This window comes from Bombina bombina, chromosome 7 (assembly GCF_027579735.1).
Source record: "Bombina bombina isolate aBomBom1 chromosome 7, aBomBom1.pri, whole genome shotgun sequence".
In the NCBI taxonomy this organism is placed as follows: domain Eukaryota; kingdom Metazoa; phylum Chordata; class Amphibia; order Anura; family Bombinatoridae; genus Bombina; species Bombina bombina.
Genome location: NC_069505.1, coordinates 50,347,344 through 50,364,712, shown reverse-complemented (window position 1 = coordinate 50,364,712; position 17,369 = coordinate 50,347,344). Strand labels below are relative to the sequence as shown.

At 39.3% G+C, this 17,369-nt stretch overlaps 1 protein-coding gene across 1 annotated transcript in view; it reads right to left on the bottom strand.

Moving 5' to 3' along the window:
• DAGLA (diacylglycerol lipase alpha) overlaps window positions 1–17,369 on the bottom strand; it is a 205,261-nt gene that overhangs the window by 56,369 nt on the left and 131,523 nt on the right. The window lies entirely within an intron of this gene.

Below are 17,369 nucleotides of genomic sequence, written 5' to 3'. Positions count from 1 at the left end.
AAGAGCAAATCAATAGGACCCAGAAAAAAAGATGTGCAAACAAAATAAATCATCACCAGAAAAAAAACTGGGTGGGGTCTCATGGACTCTCATCATCATTAAAAAAATTAATCAGGTAAGCATAAAATATGTTTTCTTTCATACAGGTGGTGAGAGTCCACGATCCATTGCTCCTGGGCACTAATACCCAAGCGGAGAAGTCCACAAGTAATAACAAGTTAGGGTGGGATAAAAAGAACATATTTATTCCACAGAGAAACTAAATCCAAAAGAGAATAAAGAAGTTCTCTCTCTCTTTATTTTTAAATGCACTTAAAAAAAAAAAAAAGGTGCAAGGGCAAAAACAAAACATTATGCTGAAACCACTGCCTGAAGGACTTTTCTACCAAAGGCTGCTTCAGAAAAAGCAAAAAAACATCAAAATGGTAGATTTGGATAAAAGTATGCAAAGAAGACCAAGTAGCTGCTTTGCAAATTTGGTTAACAGAAGCCTCATTCTTGAAAGCCCAATGCGTGGCAACTGATCCAGAAGAATGAGCAGTAATCTGTTTAGGCAGAGGCTGACCCGCCTCCAAGCAAGCTTTATGGATCAAAAGTTTCAACCATGAAGCCAGATAAATGGCAGAAACTCTCTGCCCTCTCCAAATAATTTAAAGCTTCTGTCACAAGGAGATATATATATAATATTTTACCCCAGGGATGCACAATTCCTATCCCCCTGACGCCCGGGACATGCAGTTCTGTGCGCCGGGCATGTGTTGTTTTTTTTTTTTACATTTAGCCCTGATGCGAACAAGCAGACCACAGCAGGGCTAAATGTTTTTTTTTTTATATTATTGTTATTTTTATAGTGGCCAGTGGGGGTGCGTCAGTTTGAGAACTTGAAAGAGTGAGAGCAGGAAAAGAAACCTGCGCACAGGCTTCTGTAGAGAGGGGAGTCTGAACATCGTCCGGGTCTGTGCTGCGGCTTATAGTGTGGGGCGTCAAGTGCTACTTCTCAGCCAGGAGAAGACCAGCTCCAGCTTACACACAACCAGGGCCTGTATAGTGTCTCACTCACCTGGTTGCTTGGCCAGAGGCAAAAAAAAAATTCCACTTTCTGCAATGAGATTTTTTTTGGTGAAAATGTTTCTGTAGGTCATTTTGAAATAAAATGAATTTTATATTAAGCAGTTACACTAAAGCGCCATTTCAATTGCAATGTGTTTATTAACTGGAGAATAAAGCAATTTTTTAAGTTGTATATTTTAAAGCAGCTGAAAATCTCATTGCAGATTAGCTGCAGGAAAGAAAAAAAAAGGAAATTAAGATTTTTTTAAATGTCTCTTGAATAAATTAGTTTCCTTTGCTCTTAGTCTAACATATAATTATAAGGTAAAAATGTAGTAATAAAAAAGGTGCATTCCTCACAAGAATGTCATATTTTCAGACCAGAAAGACTAGGGGGTGTGGTTTAAAAAAATCCATGAGTACCAGTCCTGCTCCATATTTGACTGTTCTCTTCAAACAGTGTTTCGCTTTGGTAGTGCTTAGTTAGGAAAACTTACAAAGTGCAGTCAGAACACAGGGCTGTTTGAAGATAACAGCCTGATGTGGAGCAGTTCTGCATTTTCTGCATGTGTTCCATTCTTTCTGCAGACTTGCTGCATTTTCTGCAATGACATCTCAGATCACAGCATATTCTGCCTTGGGGGTTGTGTATAAGCCGGAGCCGGTCCTCTCCTGGCTAAGAAGTGGCAGTAGACCCCGACTGGCCATCAGGCATTCCAGGCAAAGGCCAACAAGTTAGCTGGGCCGACCAGGTAAGCTTAGCCCCGTCCACCAGTCAGTCGGAAGCACCAGGAGCACAGGCTTGCATACAGCGGCCGTGAGACTGGGAATCCTCCACTTATTTCTTCCAAGTGGATCTCATGGTCGCTGTATGCAGGCAGGAGACAGGTGCTGCACCTGCTATGGATCCGGGATTCTGGTCGGAGGTGGGAGGAGCAGGGGCCTCGGAGATGAACAGTCGAGTGTTATAGTTTTTGTTCTGTGATTGACCCGGGTGTAGCTCAGTATGGGTCTGAGGAAATATATACAAACAGTAACTTTTCTCTACTCAGCTCTTTGGATGTCTTTGGCTCCAGGGATTTTCTTATGGAATCTGATGTGCTAAAGCAAAGGTTGCAACATTACACTGCTGCTTTAGGGCCGCCACTCACCTATTTTTAGTCCCAGTCCGACTGGCACTGACGCCTTACACTATAAGCAGCAGCACAGACCCGGCAGACTTTATCAGCTTCATTTTCATAGCTTGCTCAGTACAGGGGGAGATGCTGTGAGATGCTCAAGTGAGCCGTAACACAGAAGCGTATTCCTTATATACTCTCCTCAGTCACAAAGTGACTTAAATTCTATCCAGGAGAAATAACACAGCCCAACTCAGCTCCCCACATCCCAGAGACGCCGGTTTATGGTGCATTAAATCTGCACCCAGTACCAGTAATACATGGTCACCGCTTGCACAGGTCATACTAGAAGACTGTAAAATAAATGTAACACAAATCATGTCCATAACATATTTGTAATGTAAAATCATATGTCTGTTTACTGCAGTGTTTTTCAACCAGTGTGCCGTGAGAGATCCTCAGGTGTGCCGCGGCAGACTGACAACAGTGCGGGGGTGTCCCTCTTTCAAATTTTTAAATATTGGGAGGTATGCGACAGGCTCATCAGGCATCATTTACAACTATGACATTGACATTCATTCACAGACAATCATTATGATTGTTTGTGAATGAATGTCAATATGTCATGTATAGTTTGTAGGAGGCACGGCATGACAGCACAGTACAGTGTATATATATATATATATATATATATACATACATATATATACACACACATATATATATATACACACACATATATATATATACACACACACATATATATACACACTGTATATATATCCTGTATTAGGCTACAATGTGTGATTTTGTAACATTTTGGGATGGTGGTGTGCCGCAGGAGTTTTTAATGTAAAAAAGTGTGCCACAGCAAAAAAAAGGTTGCAAATCACTGGTTTACTGAATGCAGATACACTACCTGCTTATGTAATTCCACAGCTCAATAAGAGCAAATTATATATTAATGAAATCAAATTATCAGTTTAGTAGTTTTATTTCATCCCTTTTACTTGATAATTCTAATGTCACATATAATTTAGAGATTTCCATTAAGTAAGCACTTTAAATAATATAAATCAATACTTTAGAATAAAAGATTATTTCACACACAAATTCTCTAGAGAGAGATAAATGTCATTTTCTTTCATTGTTCCTGACAAACAAGGTGGAAAATACATATATACATATACTGTTTCAGTGCACTATAGCGAATCATGTCCGCCCTGCATCGCTAAATGCAGACATCATACGCCGTTTGCATTTAACATTCCACAAGCATTTCACAAGAAATGCTTGTGCAATGGTGCCCCCTGCACCTTCGCGGCCAAGCCACTGCTAGCAGGGTGTGTCAATCATCCCGATCGTGATGATTGCAACGAGTTAAGGAGCCACTGTCTTACGACCGCTGCTTTTTAACTACAGTTAAGAACTACGCGGGGAGAATACAGCATCCGCTGCTTAGTAAATCTCCCCCATTTTCTGTACACATACTGTGTCAGTGCACATAGATTGTATCAGTGCACACATAGACTATCATTGCACACATACTGTGTCAGTGCACACATACTGTGTCAGTGCACATAGATTGTATCAGTGCACACATAGACTATCATTGCACATAGACTGTATCAGTGCCCATAGACTGTATCAGTGCCCACATACTGTGTCAGTGCCCACATACTGTGTCAGTGCCCACATACTGTGTCAGTGCCCACATACTGTGTCAGTGCACACATACTGTGTCAGTGCACACATACTGCTTAGTAAATCTCCCCCATTTTCTGTGTTAGTGCGCACAGACTGTGTCAGTGCGCACAGACTGTGTCAGTGCCCACAGACTGTGTCAGTGCCCACAGACTGTGTCAGTGCCCACAGACTGTGTCAGTGCCCACAGACTGTGTCAGTGCCCACAGACTGTGTCAGTGCCCACAGACTGTATCAGTGCACACACAGTATACGGTCAGACACCGTCCCTTAGAGGAAAACTTGGTTAAAATTACTTTGGGAATCAGGATAATTAGATTGTCACGAGCGACAAGTAGATTAGGCTCCAGCTGTAGTCCCTAGGACAAGTATTTTTTTTTTCAAATTTCTACACCCCTGTACCCACAAGGCTAATAGTGTGTCAGATAAACAAAAAGGTACTTGCCAAAAGACAATCCTCTGCTGGCAAAAACCAGTAGAAAAACAAACCAGTGCTGCAACATATCAGCAGAGGATATGGAATAGAAGTATACCCAGCAAGAGAAGGAAAAGCACAGTTACTTGTGACTAATTTCCCATGAGGTGACAAAAAAAAAAAAAAAAAAAAAAAAAGAGTTGCTACCTATACCCCATATACATCCCTCTGACAAACACTTCACTCTGAGGGGAAACAAACCTCAACTTGATTGGGGAATCCATCTCTCTAAAGAATCCCATGAACGCCTTCAATCTTCAACTTTCTCCAGCGGAGACAAAGACAAGTCTAGTTTGCAAGTGAGTTGGGAGGGGTTTTATGGAGCTCTTGGGGTTTGGGAATCTTTGCCTCCTCCTAGTGGCAGGTAAGAGTAATTACCAGGAGTAATGGTTTGTGGACTCTCACCACCTGAATGAAAGAAATCTCTGTCATACTAGAGCCCTTCAGCCCTAAATTATACAGTTATCGGGCTGTATATGAAACATGAAAATCCACCACAGCTAAGGGAGACCCTGTTCCCATCTACAGGTTGAAACAACTGTGAGTGAGAGTCCACTGGATGCTGTGTGCCCAGGCCTGACGTATCGAATGCGCCTCTTTAACCGGAATCCAGATCGATAAGGAAAAAGGGGCAAGGATGCAGAACACTGCTGTTTAAAAGCTGGCGTGGTGTCTACAACAGGGGGATGCTGAACAATCCCTTGATGTTTAGTCGAGCTACGCCACAACTGCCATAGGACCATTACATTGGGAGAGAGTTATGTCCTGCTTGAACTGCGACCCTGGCATCTAGACCCAGTACATGTCACAGGGGCACAAGATTCTTGTGCAATGCTGTCCCTGCTCTGGCACAATCAACTGCATTAGAGCAGGGACTGTCAATCACTCTGACCGAGCGAGTGCTGGGTGATTGATCTTGCAGAGGTAAAATAAACAAATCAGCATGCGCCAAAAAAATGTGTCCTAGTGACCTCTATTTGGCTTTTTTCTATAGTTAATCATTATAGCAATGCATTTGTATTAATTTATCTTCAGCGGTTTCATATAAATTCTCTCTCCATTTATTGGTGAATATTTCCCCTTGATACTATTGCTAATGTATTAGGTTTAAATTTTATTAGTTGCTTATAATAAGTGTTGTAGTTACAGAGTCTGAAAGGGGTATTTCTGATAAGTATTGGTTAAGCCCATGCATAAGGTTAACACTGATAGGTCGATATTTATTAAGATATGCTGTGTGTGCAAAAAATGTAACACAAGGTGTCATATAATAGTTTAAGATATCATTTTGTTGCATGTAACAGTCTTATGGGCAGCTAACCTTTAAGCAAAACTTCTGTTATTAAAAGTGTAGAAATTAAATAAACCGCAAAAGATTCCAGCACATTAAGGGCCACATTACGAGTGAAGCGCTAAATATCGCTTTCGTGAAAGCAACATTTGCGCTCCTCTGAGTAATACCAGCGCACACTTCCATAGGCTCCAAAGGGAGCCTCGTTCTGATGCCATCAGAAACGGCACAGAACCTAAGCGCAGAGAAGGGGGTAAGTAGCGCAGTGATGGCAGAAATATTAAATATATATGTATATGATAATATACATATATGTTTATGTGTTTGTATGTGTATATACACATATTAACACATAAGTATATATGCATATCAGCATATACATATATATATTTACTGGGAAAACAGTGCCTTTTTTGTTTGTTTTCTCCAAACACCCTAATCCCGCCAACTTTACCCCCAAAATACTGCCTAGTGCAGTTTTTTTATTAAAAGATAAAAAAGCTAAAAAATTTATTTTTAATAAAATACACTACACTGTATTTTGGGGGCTTTTGGGGAACATTTATAAAATTAACCAGGGATCTGATCTCTTGTTAATTTGATAAGCGCCAATTGTTACCGTGAGCTCACTGTAGCAATAACCAGCCACTTGTAATTGCTGGTTATTTATCACGTGCCCGCAGACGGGCAAATTTGCCCATTTGCGGGCACACAATACATTAGCGCTCCACTTGTAATATAGCCCTAAGTGTTGAAATTTCTTTTTATATTTCTGGTAAACAAGGGCTGTAAGCAAATTATAATATTGTTCACGCATATTTTTGCTATACTATATATTGTGAAGTAAGCAGATAATCAATGCAAACTATTGCTAATTATTGCGGATACTTTTTTGGGTCTAATTATTGTATTCAATAAATGCAAAGACAGATATTCCCGCTTGGCTTCTTTTACTTTGGGGTATAAAGGAAAAAGGAGAAACCACAATTTGGTGGAGAATGCAGGCATTGACTCCAATTTTAAGGAGGGCTGTGTGTTCTCTCTGATTTCTTAGACCTAGCTTATAGCCAGCAAAGGTAGCTTTCCAATATACATAGAGCAGCTCTTACATTAAAAAATAAACCACCACAGGGAAAAACATAATTTATGCTTACCTGATAAATTTATTTCTCTTGTAGTGTATCCAGTCCACGGATCATCCATTACTTGTGGGATATTCTCCTTCCCAACAGGAAGTTGCAAGAGGATCACCCACAGCAGAGCTGCTATATAGCTCCTCCCCTCACTGCCATATCCAGTCATTCGACCGAAACAAGACGAGAAAGGAGAAACCATAGGGTGCAGTGGTGACTGTAGTTTAATTAAAATTTAGACCTGCCTTAAAAGGACAGGGCGGGCCGTGGACTGGATACACTACAAGAGAAATAAATTTATCAGGTAAGCATAAATTATGTTTTCTCTTGTTAAGTGTATCCAGTCCACGGATCATCCATTACTTGTGGGATACCAATACCAAAGCTAAAGTACACGGATGATGGGAGGGACAAGGCAGGATTAAACGTAAGGAACCACTGCCTGAAGAACCTTTCTCCCAAAAACAGCCTCCGAAGAAGCAAAAGTATCAAATTTGTAAAATTTTGAAAAGGTGTGAAGCGAAGACCAAGTCGCAGCCTTGCAAATCTGTTCAACAGAGGCCTCATTTTTAAAGGCCCAGGTGGAAGCCACAGCTCTAGTAGAATGAGCTGTAATCCTTTCAGGGGGCTGCTGTCCAGCAGTCTCATAGGCTAGGCGAATTATGCTCCGAAGCCAAAAGGAAAGAGAGGTTGCCGAAGCTTTTTGACCTCTCCTCTGTCCAGAGTAAACGACAAACAGGGAAGATGTTTGACGAAAATCTTTAGTAGCTTGTAAGTAAAACTTCAAGGCACGGACTACGTCCAGATTATGTAAAAGACGTTCCTTCTTTGAAGAAGGATTAGGACACAATGATGGAACAACAATCTCTTGATTGATATTCTTATTAGAAACCACCTTATGTAAAAACCCAGGTTTGGTATGCAGAATTACCTTATCTGCATGAACAATCAGATAAGGAGAATCACATTGTAAGGCAGATAGCTCAGAGACTCTTCGAGCCGAGGAAATAGCCATCAAAAACAGAACTTTCCAAGATAAAAGTTTAATATCAATGGAATGAATTGAAGAACTCTAAGAACCAAGTTTAAGCTCCACGGGGGAGCAACAGTTTTAAACACAGGCTTAATTCTAACCAAAGCCTGACAAAATGCATGGACGTCTGGAACCTCTGCCAGACGCTTGTGCAAAAGAATAGACAGAGCAGAAATCTGTCCTTTTAAAGAACTAGCTGATAATCCTTTGTCCAAACCCTCTTGGAGAAAAGACAATATCCTAGGAATCCTAACCTTACTCCATGAGTAATTCTTGGATTCACACCAATAAAGATATTTACGCCATAACTTATGGTAGATTTTCCTGGTGACAGGCTTTCGTGCCTGTATTAAGGTATCAATGACTGACTCGGAGAAGCCACGCCTTGATAGAATCAAGCGTTCAATCTCCATGCAGTCAGTCTCAGAGAAATTAGATTTGGATGATTGAAAGGACCTTGTATTAGAAGGTCCTGCCTCAGAGGCAGAGTCCATGGTGGAAAGGATGACATGTCCACTAGGTCTGCATACCAGGTCCTGCGTGGCTACGCAGGCACTATCAGAATCACCGATGCTCTCTCCTGCTTGATTTTGGCAATCAGTCGAGGGAGCAGAGGAAACGGTGGAAACACATAAGCCAGGTTGAAGAACCAAGGAGCTGCTAGAGCATCTATCAGCGTCGCTCCCGGGTCCCTGGACCTGGATCCGTAACAAGGAAGCTTGGCGTTCTGGCGAGACGCCATGAGATCCAGTTCTGGTTTGCCCCAACGATGGATCAGTTGAGCAAACACCTCCGGATGGAGTTCCCACTCCCCCGGATGAAAAGTCTGACAACTTAGAAAATCCGCCTCCCAGTTCTCTACGCCTGGGATGTGGATCGCTGACAGGTATCAAGAGTGAGACTCTGCCCAGCGAATTATCTTTGAGACTTCTAACATCGCTAGGGAACTCCTGGTTCCCCCTTGATGGTTGATGTAAGCCACAGTCGTGATGTTGTCCGACTGAAATCTGATGAACCTCAGGGTTGCTATCTGAGGCCAAGCTAGAAGAGCATTGAATATTGCTCTTAACTCCAGAATATTTATTGGGAGGAGTTTCTCCTCCTGAGTCCACGATCCCTGAGCCTTCAGGGAGTTCCAGACTGCGCCCCAACCTAGAAGGCTGGCATCTGTTGTTACAATCGTCCAATCTGGCCTGCGAAAGGTCATACCCTTGGACAGATGGACCCGAGATAGCCACCAGAGAAGAGAATCTCTGGTCTCTTGATCCAGATTTAGTAGAGGGGACAAATCTGAGTAATCCCCATTCCACTGACTTAGCATGCATAATTGCAGCGGTCTGAGATGCAGGCGCGCAAATGGCACTATGTCCATTGCCGCTACCATTAAGCCGATTACTTCCATGCACTAAGCCACTGACGGACGTGGAATGGAATGAAGGACACCGCAAGCATTTAGAAGTTTTGATAACCTAGACTCCGTCAGGTAAATTTTCATCTCTACAGAATCTATAAGAGTCCCTAGGAAGGACACTCTTGTGAGTGGGGATAGAGAACTCTTTTCCATGTTCACTTTCCACCCATGCAACCTCAGAAATGCCAAAACTATCTCTGTTTGAGACTTGGCAATTTGAAAGCTTGACGCCTGTATCAGGATGTCGTCTAGATACAGAGCCACCGCTATGCCTCGCGGTCTTAGAACCGCCAGAAGTGAGCCCAGAACCTTTGTAAAAATTCTCGGGGCTGTGGCCAACCCGAAGGGAAGAGCTACAAATTGGTAATGCCTGTCTAGAAAGGCAAACCTTAGGAACCGATGATGATCTTTGTGAATCGGTATGTGAAGGTAGGCATCCTTTAAGTCCACTGTGGTCATGTACTGACCCTATTGGATCATGGGTAGGATGGTCTGAATAGTTTCCATTTTGAATGATGGAACTCTGAGGAATTTGTTTAAGATCTTTAGATCCAAGATTGGTCTGAAGGTTCCCTCTTTCTTGGGAACCACAAACAGATTTGAATAAAACCCCTGTCCCTGTTCCGTCCGCGGAACTGGATGGATCACTCCCATTACTAGGAGGTCTTGCACACAGCTTAGGAATGCCTCTTTCTTTATCTGGTTTGCTGATAACCTTGAAAGATGAAATCTCCCTTGTGGAGGAGAAGCTTTGAAATCCAGAAGATATCCCTGAGATATGATCTCCAACGCCCAGGGATCCTGAACATCTCTTGCCCACGCCTGGGCGAAGAGAGAAAGTCTGCCCCCCCACTAGATCCGTTTCCGGATAGGGGGCCGTTCCTTCATGCTGTCTTGGGGGCAGCAGCAGGCTTTCTGGCCTGCTTGCCCTTGTTCCAGGACTGGTTAGGTTTCCAGGCCTGTCTGGAATGAGCAACAGTTCCCTCTTGTTTTGAAGCGGAGGAAGTTGATGCTGCTCCTGCCTTGAAATTTCGAAAGGCACGAATATTAGACTGTTTGGCCTTTGATTTGGCCCTGTCCGAATTTTGTCCAAATTTGAAATAACAGTGAAAAAAGGCAGTTACACTAACGAAATTTTTACAGTGTATGTAACAAGTTAGCAGAGCATTGCACCCACTTGCAAATGGATGATTAACCCCTTAATACCCAAAACGGAATAACAAATGACAAAAACGTTTTTTAAACAGTCACAACAACTGCCACAGCTCTACTGTGGCTTTTTACCTCCCTCAATACGACTTTTGAAGCCTTTTTAGCCCTTCAGAGAAGTCCTGTATCATGCAGGAAGAAGCTGGATGTCTGTGTCTGTAATTTTTGCTGCGCAAAAAAGCGCTAAAATAGGCCCCTCCCACTCATATTACAACAGTGGAAAGCCTCAAGGAACTGTTTCTAGGCAAAATTCAAGCCAGCCATGTGGAAAAAACTAGGCCCCAATAAGTTTTATCACCAAACATATGTAAAAAACGATTAAACATGCCAGCAAACGTTTTCAAATACACTTTTATAAGAGTATGTATCTCTATTAATAAGCCTGATACCAGTCGCTATCACTGCATTTAAGGCTTTACTTACATTACTTCGGTATCAGCAGCATTTTCTAGCAAATTCCATCCCTAGAAAAATACTTTAACTGCACATACCTTATTACAGGAAAACCTGCACGCTCTTCCCCCTCTGAAGTTACCTCACTCCTCAGAATATGTGAGAACAGCAAAGGATCTTAGTTACTTCTGCTAAGATCATAGAAAACGCAGGCAGATTCTTCTTCTAAATACTGCCTGAGATAAACAGTACACTCCGGTACCATTTAAAAATAACAAACCTTTGATTGAAGAAATAAACTAATCAATACTTCAATACAAGGATTGAAGCGTGTACACTTATTAGCACTCACATCTCGTGGTGATGTTGTTTTAAATTTAGAACCTCTAGTGCCAAAAGGGGGGACGGTCTGTGCCGTAAAAATAAAATATAACCTTTATTAGGATTGTTAAAAAAGATTCCACAAAACAAACATAAACATATGTGAATTAAAAACACTTAATGTTGAGGAGGATAATATCAAGAGGATATAGATGCTAAACGTAGCTGTCTGTAAGGAGAGTTATCTCCAGGCTTATGATTAGGGGTATTCCTGGTTCCCTGGATGTCTCCTGGTTGTAGCTACTGCTGTATGTGATATATAATGCTTGTGAAAATAATGGTACTATTTCCTGGTTCAAATATTGTAGTTATTCATGGTCTCAAAAATCTTTTGAAAATAAATTTATTTTACAGTATAGTACCTATAAATATAATTGTATATGCTTCTCGGGCATGTGCTTTTGGTTCTTTGATATTAATGCTGCTAAAGCAGTGATATTATTAATGCATAGCACTAGTTATTGTGATACTGTTGAATTATCACTTTCTGGACATATAGTTGCTATCGTGAGTTTGTTATATACCTCCCATTTCGAAGGGTTAATTTGGCTAAGTTCTTAATACAGATAAGATAACCTATTGAATTTGCGTAACTAAAAGGTATGCCCTAATAGTATTAGATATATAATTTTCCGTTATTTAACATAAATATATAGCTATTATAGGGCTGTATGCAATTTTCAACGTTGATACAAATGTTACTATTAGAACATAGCGTTATACAAGTCCACACAGTGTGAATTGTATCCAGATTATTGGTCTATGTTTTTATGGAGGTATTTGTTGTTTATCCCCCAGTATTTTATACTCTGCGTTATGCAGATTAACACAATGTCAATTTGTATTCGGATTATTCCGATTGTTAGGCTATGTTTCTCTGAGGGTATTTAGCGCATATTCCCTGGTGCTTGGTGCCAACAATATCAATATCAAGTATTTCAATTACTACAGTATGAAAGTAGATGGATCTATTTATTAAATTCAATTACACCCAATGGGTTAAATGAGCATAACAACTATGTGTCATACCTATAAAGATATTTTACCTAAAGCAGGAAGTACAGCGTTATTCTCATTAAGAGGATATAAGAAAAATCAATTACAATATGAGAGAACGCCTGCAAGAGATCGTGAAAAGGACAACTTGAAGAATGAAATTTATATGTGCTATATAACAACTAAACATTAAAATGACATTAAAAGAAGTAGAGGATCTTAAAGTTACATTCTGAAGTTATACAAAACATCAAAACGATATTAAAAGAAGTAGAGGATCCTAAAATCACATTCTTAAGCCACACCAGTCCACCTATATATCACCCATCACATGCATTTCAAGTGCATACCACATACTTCTACTCCTACTCCCCCCTTTTGGTAACTTTGTTGACAATAACATATGTACATCGGCATCACTAGTAATAAGTAGACACTTTAATATATGATTAATAATTCTTTTTGTATCAACTAAGCCCATCTCTAGGCACACATTCTTAAGCATCTCAAATCTGAGGTGCCTATCTTCCACCAGCCCACTTTATTTTCATTCTCACTTTTATTTCACATTTAACACTAATTATTTTTATTTCTTAACTCTTTAATTTTAATTTTCATACTTTATTTTTATTTTGACCTGTAACTACAGCACGAACCAATCACAACCATACTCTTGTCACTATAGTTATAGGGTACCTCCACCAATATATGAAAACATTCAATTAAGAGTGAACTTTACACTAACAACTACTACATTAATAAAATGTTGATCAATACGAACTATATATTCACTTAGATCCTGACGAAATTACTATCCACCAGCATTTATTTATGTTACACTTAAATACCCATTTCTTCTATGACCCTGTAAAAAATGTAAAAAATAAGAATACCGGCTATTAGGAACATAATATCTAAATGGCATGCATAGTATTTTCCACTCATTTATAATAAGCAACAAGAATGACTACTTAATTTAACAACACATCTTGACATAAGACCCATGAGCATAACATCGATATAGTGATAATAGAATATTTGTAATACTATATATCACCAGAAATATACATATACATACTGCACTCCAAGAATGTTTTAAGGGTAATCAGACAAATGATTGAATTAACCAATCGTTTATACTTCCTGCAATATAAACGAAGTCAGAAAATTCTATATAAATGCATAGAATAAACATTCAGATTAGAATAATATTCTGACACTCTCCAAAACAATGACATCGATATTGAGCCAATCAGCAAAAGGCTATTGGTTGGTCATAATGTTAGAACCATTCTCATTGGTTCACAAAGTACAATGAATCTGATAGGACGTGACGTCACCACAAATGGTTGGACCAGAGTCTATAAGAGACCACGCCAAACGCCGCGCCGTACCCTTTGAGAAAGCCACGTTGGTGGCGAAACATGTCAGGGCTTTGAATATGTTGTTAGGCTTTAAGCCAAACTTTTTTAATTGCTAATGTTGAAATCAGGATATAGTATTCAGTTACACCACTGAAACCTTAGCGTTACAATTACGGAAGGCGCACTGCCAAGTTATAAGTAAAAAGGTTGAAGTTATGTGTATTACGTTTTAGAGGACATCAATATAGTTTAGCTCACTAGAAAACTACTATAGTGACTAGCCTACACCTAAGCATTATAGAACGGCTAGCAAGCCAAGTGCATGAATGTAAGGTGGACCGCCACATAAATGAAAATATTGAACTAACTAAAAATATAATGCTAACCGTAGTATATCTTACGATTATAGCAAGTAATACTAATGGGATTTAACTAATAGTTGCTGACTTTGTGCAGCTCTTGGGCATTTGAGTACGAATGATGAATGAATGAATGCATTATTAAATTAAAAGACTAATTGTACTAAAGTTCTAGCTAATAGCAGCACAATTGCTGATATCAGTGCAAGATATCCATAGCATTGAAATACTTGATATTGTTGGCACCAAGCACCAGGGAATATGCGCTAAATACCCTCAGAGAAACATAGCCTAACAATCGGAATAATCCGAATACAAATTGACATTGTGTTAATCTGCATAACGCAGAGTATAAAATACTGGGGGATAAACAACAAATACCTCCATAAAAACATAGACCAATAATCTGGATACAATTCACACTGTGTGGACTTGTATAACGCTATGTTCTAATAGTAACATTTGTATCAACGTTGAAAATTGCATACAGCCCTATAATAGCTATATATTTATGTTAAATAACGGAAAATTATATATCTAATACTATTAGGGCATACCTTTTAGTTACGCAAATTCAATAGGTTATCTTATCTGTATTAAGAACTTAGCCAAATTAACCCTTCGAAATGGGAGGTATATAACAAGCTCACGATAGCAACTATATGTCCAGAAAATGTGATAATTCAACAGTATCACAATAACTAGTGCTATGCATTAATAATATCACTGCTTTAGCAGCATTAATATCAAAGAACCAAAAGCACATGCCCGAGAAGCATATACAATTATATTTATAGGTACTATACTGTAAAATAAATTTATTTTCAAAAGATTTTTGAGACCATGAATAACTACAATATTTGAACCAGGAAATAGTACCATTATTTTCACAAGCATTATATATCACATACAGCAGTAGCTACAACCAGGAGACATCCAGGGAACCAGGAATACCCCTAATCATAAGCCTGGAGATAACTCTCCTTACAGACAGCTACGTTTAGCATCTATATCCTCTTGATATTATCCTCCTCAACATTAAGTGTTTTTAATTCACATATGTTTATGTTTGTTTTGTGGAATCTTTTTTAACAATCCTAATAAAGGTTATATTTTATTTTTACGGCACAGACCGTCCCCCCTTTTGGCACTAGAGGTTCTAAATTTAAAGCCACATCACCACGAGATGTGAGTGCTAATAAGTGTACACGCTTCAATCCTTGTATTGAATCAACCTCTCTTTTGTAGTACAAAAAAGTACACAGCACCTAACTCTAATATTATAGCAAGGTTAATTACCTGCCTCAATTATTATAGAGCATCTCAAGGACACCGGATAGTAGTGCTATTTAGTCTCTCTCTTTTCTTTCGTTTAAAATTCAAGCCAGCCATGTGGAAAAAACTAGGCCCCAATAAGTTTTATCACCAAACATATGTAAAAAACGATTAAACATGCCAGCAAACGTTTTAAAATACACTTTTATAAGAGTATGTATCTCTATTAATAAGCCTGATACCAGTCGCTATCACTGCATTTAAGGCTTTACTTACATTACTTCGGTATCAGCAGCATTTTCTAGCAAATTCCATCCCTAGAAAAATATTTTAACTGCACATACCTTATTGCAGGAAAACCTGCACGCTATTCCCCCTCTGAAGTTACCTCACTCCTCAGAATATGTGAGAACAGCAAAGGATCTTAGTTACTTCTGCTAAGATCATAGAAAACGCAGGCAGATTCTTCTTCTAAATACTGCCTGAGATAAACAGTACACTCCGGTACCATTTAAAAATAACAAACTTTTGATTGAAGGAATAAACTAAGTATAAAACACCACAGTCCTCTTACGACCTCCATCTTTGTTGATAGTTGCAAGAGAATGACTGGATATGGCAGTGAGGGGAGGAGCTATATAGCAGCTCTGCTGTGGGTGATCCTCTTGCAACTTCCTGTTGGGAAGGAGAATATCCCACAAGTAATGGATGATCCGTGGACTGGATACACTTAACAAGAGAAACAGAGGTTTATAATAGCCCAGATATCACATAAACTTTCTGCTTTTTCTATGAGACTCTCTATAATATCCCTATGGCGACTCACTTGCCTTGGCCTCAGACACAGATCATTACATATAGGCTGACCTTCCAAAAGGGTCAGTTCACATATTTTACAAGATAGAAGACGCCATCACTTTACAGGAAGTTTTAGATGTGATAGATACCCCCATTCACAAAAGTCATGACCCTAATAGCTTCACCAATAATTATTAAAATGCCATTTTGGCAATTGTATAGCCTGTGGACATTCTGTAGTGTCAAAAAGTTTCCAATCTAGAGCAACTCAAAGGGTCTATGATCTTAATAGCTACACAAATTGCTGTACCTCATTTGTTGTTTACCTGGTGGAATGCACCAAGTGTAATAAACAATATATAGGGTGTACCACCAGGGAGGCACGTAGTAGGATCAGAGAACACCTCAAAAACATTGAGAATGGTATTGAGTGCTCGGATTTGGTGAGACACTTCACTATGTCCATGGCAAGAGACATGCTACCTTTAAATGGCAGATCATTGAGCATGTTAAAATGTCTATTAGAGGAGGTGAAAAGGACAAAAAAAACCTTTTCTATAAAGAAGGCCAGCAGGATATTGACGGGGACGTTATTAACTTTTGGTCCCGTCAATGATATCTCCCCTAGGTACACTGATCTAAACATGAACCCCAAGTGTATATATTATAATGTGAGGTAATAGAAAGAGATAAGACTATATGTTATAAGTATTTTTAACTGGTTATTTATATAATGCCTTTAAATATGATCTACCATTAATTGCTATTCTGCTGGGTACCTAAGTAATAATATATATGGACATATTTACTCATGTTTAAAGTTGTGGTTAATACATGTTCTAATTCTAATTTTTATTCTAGGTGTTAGGTCAAGGGTACTATATTGATGTGAGTCATCATTTGTTAACAGGGATATAGCTACTAACTTGGGTTAATATATAGGCAGTTCTAATAGGCAAATGTGTTGTCTTCTAGCTTATGTCATATTTAAATTCCACAAGCTGTTCCTTTAAGAGATTTGTTACTCTGAGTTACCCTACACCTTTTTCCACTACCAAAATAGAAGATAGGGTTAATAGTTTTTGTATATATGTATATGGATACCTCTGCAGTCCTTTACCTTAGATTAGGTCTAATTGCTCAGGTTAGGAGGGGCGGTACTTCTAAGGTCTCAGCAGTTTGTAATTAACATTATTTCCAGATTTATATATAAACCATATGTATTTCATTAACAGCATGTCTATGATTAAGGCAGTGTACTGCCGAAACGCGTTAGTCGCTGTTTCCATGCTTTAATCTTATTGCACTTCTTTTTAATGTTTTATTCTCCCCAATAAAGATATGACATTTTTGATACTACCACCTTGAGATTCGCCAGT